The 7,978-nt window shown below is 43.6% G+C and overlaps 1 protein-coding gene across 2 annotated transcripts in view; it reads left to right on the top strand.

Moving 5' to 3' along the window:
• Nucleotides 1–1,073: 1,073 nt before the first annotated feature.
• The window catches only part of SCN2A (sodium voltage-gated channel alpha subunit 2), a 135,515-nt gene continuing 128,610 nt past the window's right edge, over nt 1,074–7,978 (top strand). For both annotated transcript variants that reach the window (XM_048483311.1, XM_048483312.1), the window contains exon 1: nt 1,074–1,338. The gene's annotated coding sequence lies outside the window, so the exon portion shown is untranslated. The remainder of the gene's footprint in view (nt 1,339–7,978) is intronic.

Below are 7,978 nucleotides of genomic sequence, written 5' to 3'. Positions count from 1 at the left end.
CCTTTTGGACTAGAATTGAAGAAATGATGCAGAAAATCATCCAAAGCAAACATTGTGTGTGTTAACAGTGCTCTTGCTAAGGTAAGAAAAGAAAAGCTAGCTTACAGAATCCAAGATTTTAAAAATAATGTGTCTTCTCACTTCTTACAAGGACAGCATGCCTAACAGCTAAACCAGAAAAGATAATGCCCCTCTTCTGCATCCACTCTTTGCTAAAAGCAGATTTGGTTTTAATTTCATCCATAAGCCTATCTTGAGATGGTGGTAATATCAACCCTTTCACCGCTCTTGAGCCACCCTTTCTAGAACAAAGGACATTAGGGAATTGTTGATCTGTGTTAAATCATATTGAGACCTTATTCCAAAATTCCATGCAAGGAAAGTAAATTCAAGGGAGTATATAGATTGTGAGGGGTAATATAGACAACCTACAGTATTCACATTGTTGATTTTGACTTCCTTACATGGTGCCTGCTTAAATTGGGATGCAGAAAATGATGTTCTTAATAGGTGCTTTATAGTCATGGAATTCCCTTGCTTTGGTGACTCTTTAACAATGTACCATCATTAGGAACTTTTTGCTGATGTTCTAATTTGGGGTGGCTTCTGGCAAATTACCTTCCACCAGAGCAATCATGAAGGATCTTTGGAGAAGTCACAAGTAAAGTTTTCTTGCCATACTGTAGGTAAAAACAGTGGCACGACTTGCTAATCCTGCGTATGGCTCCATATAGCACTATTCCCAGTCTCTCCAAAGGGGATCGCATAATTTTATACCTCACTTCCCCTTCCCGTTTGAACTGTTGTAATCAGAATAAATGTTTTTTTTTCCATTTCCCCATTTAAGGCCAGTGTATTTTTAGCCTGTAGAATGATTATATGTGACTAACAACGCAGCTCCTACCACAGGGTGTTAAAACAACACAGCAGGGGAAAAGAAAAGGGTCTCTTTTTTGCCAGCAGATGGGGCTATCCCTTAATTTGCTGCCTCATGTCTTTTCATTATTTATTTATCATCCAGTCTCTGACCCCCTCCCTTTTTTCCTCTTTTTATCTCCCCCCATCCACCCAAAAGCAATTTTTTTTTCCTTTCGGATGTAGAAAGGGGAACACAGAGTGATTCTCAGAGGAAAGAAGCCAAGAGAGAGAGAGGAAGATTATAGCAAAGGTTTCCTTTTGGGCTTTGGAGGTGGACCATTTTTGTCACTGAGAGACAAGTGCATAATGGGAGACTTTAAAAAGCGTCGGTCTTGAGGAACCTGCAAAGCAGCAAAACCTTATATATACCGATATGTGGATAATGGCAATCCTTGTGCTGTGATTTCTCCTCCTTCTCAGGTAAGACAATGGGATTTATGAGAATTTTTTCATCCCAGGCTTTGTACAGCAGCTGTCAGGACATCTTATTGATTGTTCATCTCTCCCGCTGGCACACCTAGTTGGCAGTACATTTTAGATACAACAAGAGAGGGTATCTCAGTCATCATCACAGTTGGCTGCATTAAGTTTGGATCCATTTTAAGAAAGCAGAAGCAGTTTAATATCTTGTATGTTGCTAGTTTTCTGTTTTTGGTGGAAATGTGCCTTTTCTAGACTGAAAGATAAAGCACTCCCTTCCTCCCTCCCCGGGCACTGTAACCACAAGCAGTTGTTGCTTATAAGCTACAAGTGATACATTTGTCCATCGAAAGATAGATGGTCCTTTTGCGCAAAACACTGCATTGATGAGGAATCATACTGAGATCACAAGGGGGGGGTGCGGGGAGGGGGGGTGCCAAAGCACAGCGTTGCCAGGATATGCTGTTTTTCTGTACCACCTTCAGGCAGATGCCTCACTTTGCATCCCTCCTCTTGTTTCTGCTAGGCACACTGCATTGGATGCAGCATTTCTTCCCGTCCAAAAAATAGCCCTTTCTTAAACAGGGAGGCATTATGGAAGACACATATGAATTATTTCAGCACTGTAGACGGTTCCGCCAGACGTAACTAATGGCTTCATCTTTTAATCTGTTCAAGATCTGCTCTTTTAGAGAACCCAAAAACAGGACTACATTGAATATTTTGTCAGGTAATGGTAACTCCTATACACACGCGCGCACACCTTTTGTTTTTGTGTTGATACAGACTGAGGTGCCACTGATGCAACTCCTGGGTGATCTATTCTTCCCAATTCTTTCCCCCATCTATTGATACTTGGTACTTCCAAAGGTAGAAAAGCTGCTTCCGTAGCGCAGTGGGAAAGAGCTTGGCAATTTAAGCAATGTCTGCTTAAGCTCTGTCCCCTGAGCCATCAGCAACAGAAACAGGATTCCAGTGAATGTGTCAGAGGCTGTCAAAGTAACCATGGTTTGACTGCATGATTAACACGAGAAACTGGATCAGCCTTGGCCTGCAAGATCCTTTGACAAACAGGCAACTGCATGACATTTCGGCGTTGGCCTTTGTTTTGGGTTGGGGTGAGGGTCTGCGTGTTGATGGTGTTGGGCTGTTTCCATAGCTGAGTGCTGATTTGGGTGTGCAATGTGTGACGCTGTCATGGCCAGAAGGGAAAATGCAGCTGTCTTCATGAGACGGTAAAGGATCCACCCTTCACAGGCAGGAACTGAGGAGGCGGTGCAAATGTTGTTCCTGGCTGATGTGCCATGGATAGGTTGTGTATATGAGAAGGGTTGAATGCGAGGCGGAAGATGATGCATCTCCCACCCCCACCCCCATTTATGGTGCTTTCAGCATTCTGTTCAGCTCTGCATGTATTATTAAGCCCATATCTATGTCGAGACATGAAGAATTCCATTTGAACACAGCAAGGCCCTTATGTGACTTACGGCTGCCGTTGGAAACATTCCCTAAGCGAGGATTCTGAAGGCCTTTAAAACAAACAAACAAACAAACATAAGAATAAAACTGGGGTAGGGATACCAAAAGATTGGCATTTTGGGGGAAAATGCATTTATTTATTCATTCATTCATTTTGGCCTAGGGAATATTCACCTGAAACTAATTAGAAAGGCAGGCATGATATTTTGACCTTCATCATGTGCTTTTGGTCTTCTGCCCCTTGCAAATGTTGTGTATAAATCCATAAGATGGTGTGTAGAATAAAAAAAATGAAATCATAGGTACCTACTGTACATAATTACCCCAGGTAATAACAGCTCAGCATCCTGAATTCAACAATGCTGTCTGGTTTCAGCAGCATGTCTCATAAATGCTACAGTGGGGGGAAAAAATCATGCCCTCAACAAACTACTGTGATTCAGCTCTGCTAAATAATTTAGCCAGAGGACCCTCCTTGCCTCGGAGCATTTTTTACAAGTGCCTAAGTTTTGGCTCTGTAATGACATTTTCTACCCCACTGTGTGCCCGTTGCTTGGGTGCTGAGTGTAATTAAATCTGTCATGGTCCTTTAGAACAACTAACAGGGAACCTTAATGGTTTAATGCTGCTGAGTGAGTAGGCCTCAGGTGTGAGGGTTCATTCTTCCACTCTACAAGGCAGAATTGGCACGGTACCAAAAATGACAAAAGGAAATATCACAGGTTCCCGAAATTTAAATTAAACCGATGCTTGAGTGGTACATTTCTCTGTTCTCATTATAATGTAAGGCTTGAGTAGGTCTGGATGTTCCTTGTTCCTCTTGTCCCCGATGCTCCATCCGTTCCATACATTTCGACAAGATTTAAAGGGAACGTTCCCATCTACTCCTAACATGCAACCTGGAACGTCCATATTTGGGGAAGGGGAAAGGGAAGGAAATATCACAGAGCATAGTGATGCTGTCTCCGAACACATATTTACTTATTTGTTGCCATAAGAATCTGCCGTGCCTGAGAATGCTGAAGTCTATTTTGAATCAGAGTGGAATCTCTCTAAGCAGTTCTTTTCTGGGCTGGAAATGGAATAGAGAATGAGATTCTGCCCAAATGTTCAAGAATACCTTTTTGGCACATGTGCAAAAATAGTTTAATCTTTTGTTGCTGTTCAAGTCCTGGACATTGAACAACAAAATGGTACAAACCCCTCACCCCAATTGGTTTTTAAAGTTCCAGCAAACTGGTCAGCCCTTAAGCTAGCCCACAAAACACACACCTGACAAAACACACGCCTTTGCTTCAACATGGACTTGCCAACTCCAAGTTGAACAATTCCTGGAGATTTGGGAGTAAAAACTGAAGAGAGCAGGGTTTGGAGAAGGAAGGGAACTTAGCAATGTGTAGTGCTATGGAGTCCACTCTCCTTTTTCTCAAAGGGAATTGATCTCTGTAGTCTGGACATCAGCTATAGTCTGGAGATCAGAGATTTCCAGGCCCCACCTGCAGGTTGGCAACCTGACTCTGTCACAGTTCTAACTACAGTCACATGGGCTTGGGGAAGCTCACAGGGAGTATATGAATGAACTGTGCCTAAACTTCAAACCTATTCAGGGAGCTTCCACAAGCTTGGCAATTGCTCAACTCCCTTGCTTTCAAGGCTTGGGAGTTTCCTTGAGCTATGCCCTGTGGCATCATCCTCCTCCAGAGGTTTTTGCCAATGTAAACTGAAATTACCATCCAGGGATTGGAGGAAAACAGATGTATTTTTAAAGGGCAGTTGAAAACTCTCATTCCCTGGTATGATAATGTATATGGAATGCATTGGTGACTTTCTAATATGACTTAGAAATTAAAAGTGCAAGGGGGGATTATTATGATAAAGTTCACCCCTATTAGGGCTGCCATCTCCCTGATGGGGGCGGAGGATCCTTCCCCCCCCCCGCCCCCCAGCTCCTCTTTCCCCTACAGCTCCTGCAGCCAGCAAGAGAAAAATGTTTAAAAAACCACTGTTGAACATGTGTTAGGTCTCAGACCTTAAACCAATAAACAGACTCTGTAGTGTCGATCAGTAGCGTTTATTGATGAGGCATCGAAACATCAAAGCTTGGCAAAGCCAGTTCTGGCAAACCTGGCCTTTGCAATCCCCTTTACCCCACTGCAAGTCCCCCCTCCTCCCGCTTTCACAAGAAGTTGTGAAAAACAGTCTCTGGAGCTGAGGCACCCCAAGGTCAGCAGCGCAGCAGAGAGTAAGAAAAAGCCACCTGGCTTCTTGCCCCCACAAGATAATGGATGCAACTCTGTTTCTCATGGGACTACAAAGTAAATATCAAGGAAAGAATGCTCCAGATTGCAGTGCTAACATATAGCAGGCTGGCTACACATATCTTTTAGCAGTATTGTTTGTAGCTTTAAGCATTTACATTGAGTTAGGAATGCATCTCAATCACATAGATACAATCCCCCTGACAACATGAAAGACTGTTGCTTGCCTGAAAGCAATGTCAGTCCACACTATGAATCACCAGAAACTTCTAGACAGGTTAGAGAAACCCTCAGATGATTCCTAGTTTGATCATCATCCCCTGCCAGCATGATGCTGGCAGGGGATGATGGGAACTGTAGTCCATAACATCTGGAGGGCCACGAGTTTGACACCTATGCTTTATGGCTTTATCTTAAAGTTTCTACTGATTCCTAGAGAGGCTTGATATCAGTAGCAGGTTTTCCTCTGATATGGCATCACATCATTGCCAATGGCCCCTGATCACCAGATTCTTGCCTTCCCAATTCAATTGCCAGGCCCTATTCTGAATACCAAATCAATCCTGAATTATGTTAAGGGGGAGTTTGCCCATAACTACAAGAAGACGTGGGAACAGGAAGAAGAAAGTACTTCCTGTCTTCTTACTGACAAGTCCTGAAAAACTGAAGGCATAAAGTCACATCCTCTCATTCACGACCTCAGTCAATATATCTGTGTCATAGCTTTCTACCCCACAGAATAAAAAATTCAAAAATGTCAAAGAGAATGTAAATACTCTGTGAATTTCTAGGCACAAATTCAGGACACAAACTAACTTCTGATTCACATGATTTCTAGATAGGGTTTGCCGAACTACAGCCTGGGAAATTCCTAGAGGATGGGGGGGGGGGTGCCTGTGTGGGAGAGATAATAATAAAATTTGGGGAAGAATTTTATCAAGAATGCATGGTATACCATAAAGCAGGATCAATTCCAAGATGGGGGTTGGGGTTGGGCAGAGAGTTCTGAGGGTCTCCCATTCCTGCTGTGCCCACCATCAAGGCCCCTGCTTCCACTTCTTTTCCTGGTGACCCATCCCCATTCTCCCAGCCTTTGCCCTTACCTGTACTTGCAAGTTCTCCTACCAGCATTTCCATAGGTGCCAGAAATGCTGTGACCACTGGGCAACAGCTGTATACCTTCCCTGATGCACTGGGCACTATGTTCAGCTGGGAGCACAGGCAGCACTAACAGAGCACTTGCAAGCAGAGGGAGATAGGTGGCAGGAGTGTGGGGCAGGTAAAGAATGTGGATGGTCAGTAGTCTGTGGCTGTGGGCTCTACCAGAAAACCTGGGCCTAAGCAGCTGCCCCTCCTAAGCCCTGCCATACAGTCTGTCCTGAAAAGCTCCTATTTTCTCCAAGGGAATTTGGCCCTGAAGTCTGGAAATCAGTTCTAGCACTGGTAGAATCCTGCGAAATTATTTAAACAACTGGTATAATAGCATAGCCACAAATGAAGCTATGAATCAACATTTCTCCAGTTTAAAACTGCCGTTAACTAACCGGGAAGCCTTCAGAAAATGTCTCTTTCTCAAATTCTCGCCTGCGAAATGTGAATAATAATATTGAACCACCTTACAGTGTTACTATAAAGACTGACAGCCAGCATGAGTAGGGGTTAGAAAGTCAAACTAGGAACTGGGAGACCTGGATTCAGATCTCCACTCAATCCGGAAGCTCATCAGTGGTCTTGAACCTGTCATTCTCATTGAGTCTAATTACCTCTAATAGCTGTTGGGGGGTAAAATAGGGGAGCATACATGCAACCCTAAGCACCTTGGAGAAGGGGCAGGATAAAGGTGTACTAGATAGATATATAGATCAGGGGTCTCCAACCTAAGGCCCTCCAGATGTTGACTATGATTCCCACCAACCCCTGCCAGCATGGCCAATTGGCATAGCTGATGGGAAACAGTCCACAAACATCTGGAGGGCCATAGGTTGGAGACCCCTGACATAGATACAACATGGAATACTTTGAATACCTGAATGCACCATTCAAATGCTAAGTATTATCTTTATTATGAAGTAGAACCTGTTAAATATTTCTGTGTCTTGAGCAGTGATAATAGTCTTCAGCATCTCCACCGCTGACATGTATAATTATAATTACTTACCATTTATATAGCAATGATGGTGTACATAACACTTTAAAGAAGACAAAACGAAGCCGGGAGAAGCAGGGGTAAACATTCATTAATTCCCATGACATGCCTGAGATGTTGAGCCAATCTAAATGTGACAGCAGCCATGGATTCATCCTGTGGCTGCCGATATTATTTTATAAGCAACTGGGGGACCTTGCAGCAATTTTTTAAAAGTGACAAATGCTTCTAAAATGGTGTCGAAAGCCACAGGACGGACCCTTGGCTGCCATCACGTTTAATTTGGCTCAGCTATTCAGGAGGGGGTGGAAATTAAGAATTGTGATGAGGGAAAAGGTGAGTTCTGAGGAGGAATTTAAGAGTGGGGAGAGAGAGAAGCGCTGTAGGAGGCAGTTCCAGTTATTAAGGACAGCAAGGCATAACAGAATAACAGTTTGTAGACGCTGAAGACTGTCTGATGGCTGATGGATAGAGCTTACAGGAATGCCCAGGGATCTCAAGTGTGGAGAGATGAACGAAGGAGAAAACTATGGAAAACTTTGAAAGCAAGAGAATGCACTGAGGAAGGGAATTTGATGACCAGAACACGCACGCACGCACACAAACACACACACACACACACACACACAGAATAACTTTGGTGGCTGTGACAGAAAGACGTGAGGGGTTGCTGAGGAATGATTGTAGAAGCCCAGAGAGGAAGAGGCCAAGCTAGTGAAAGTAAAACGGGACCAAATTCTGAAACAGTTAGCAGAGC

Source organism: Sphaerodactylus townsendi, linkage group LG02 (genome assembly GCF_021028975.2).
Source record: "Sphaerodactylus townsendi isolate TG3544 linkage group LG02, MPM_Stown_v2.3, whole genome shotgun sequence".
Taxonomy (NCBI): domain Eukaryota; kingdom Metazoa; phylum Chordata; class Lepidosauria; order Squamata; family Sphaerodactylidae; genus Sphaerodactylus; species Sphaerodactylus townsendi.
The sequence above is the reverse complement of the archived record's forward strand: the minus strand, read 5'-3'. Positions and strand labels throughout refer to the sequence as shown.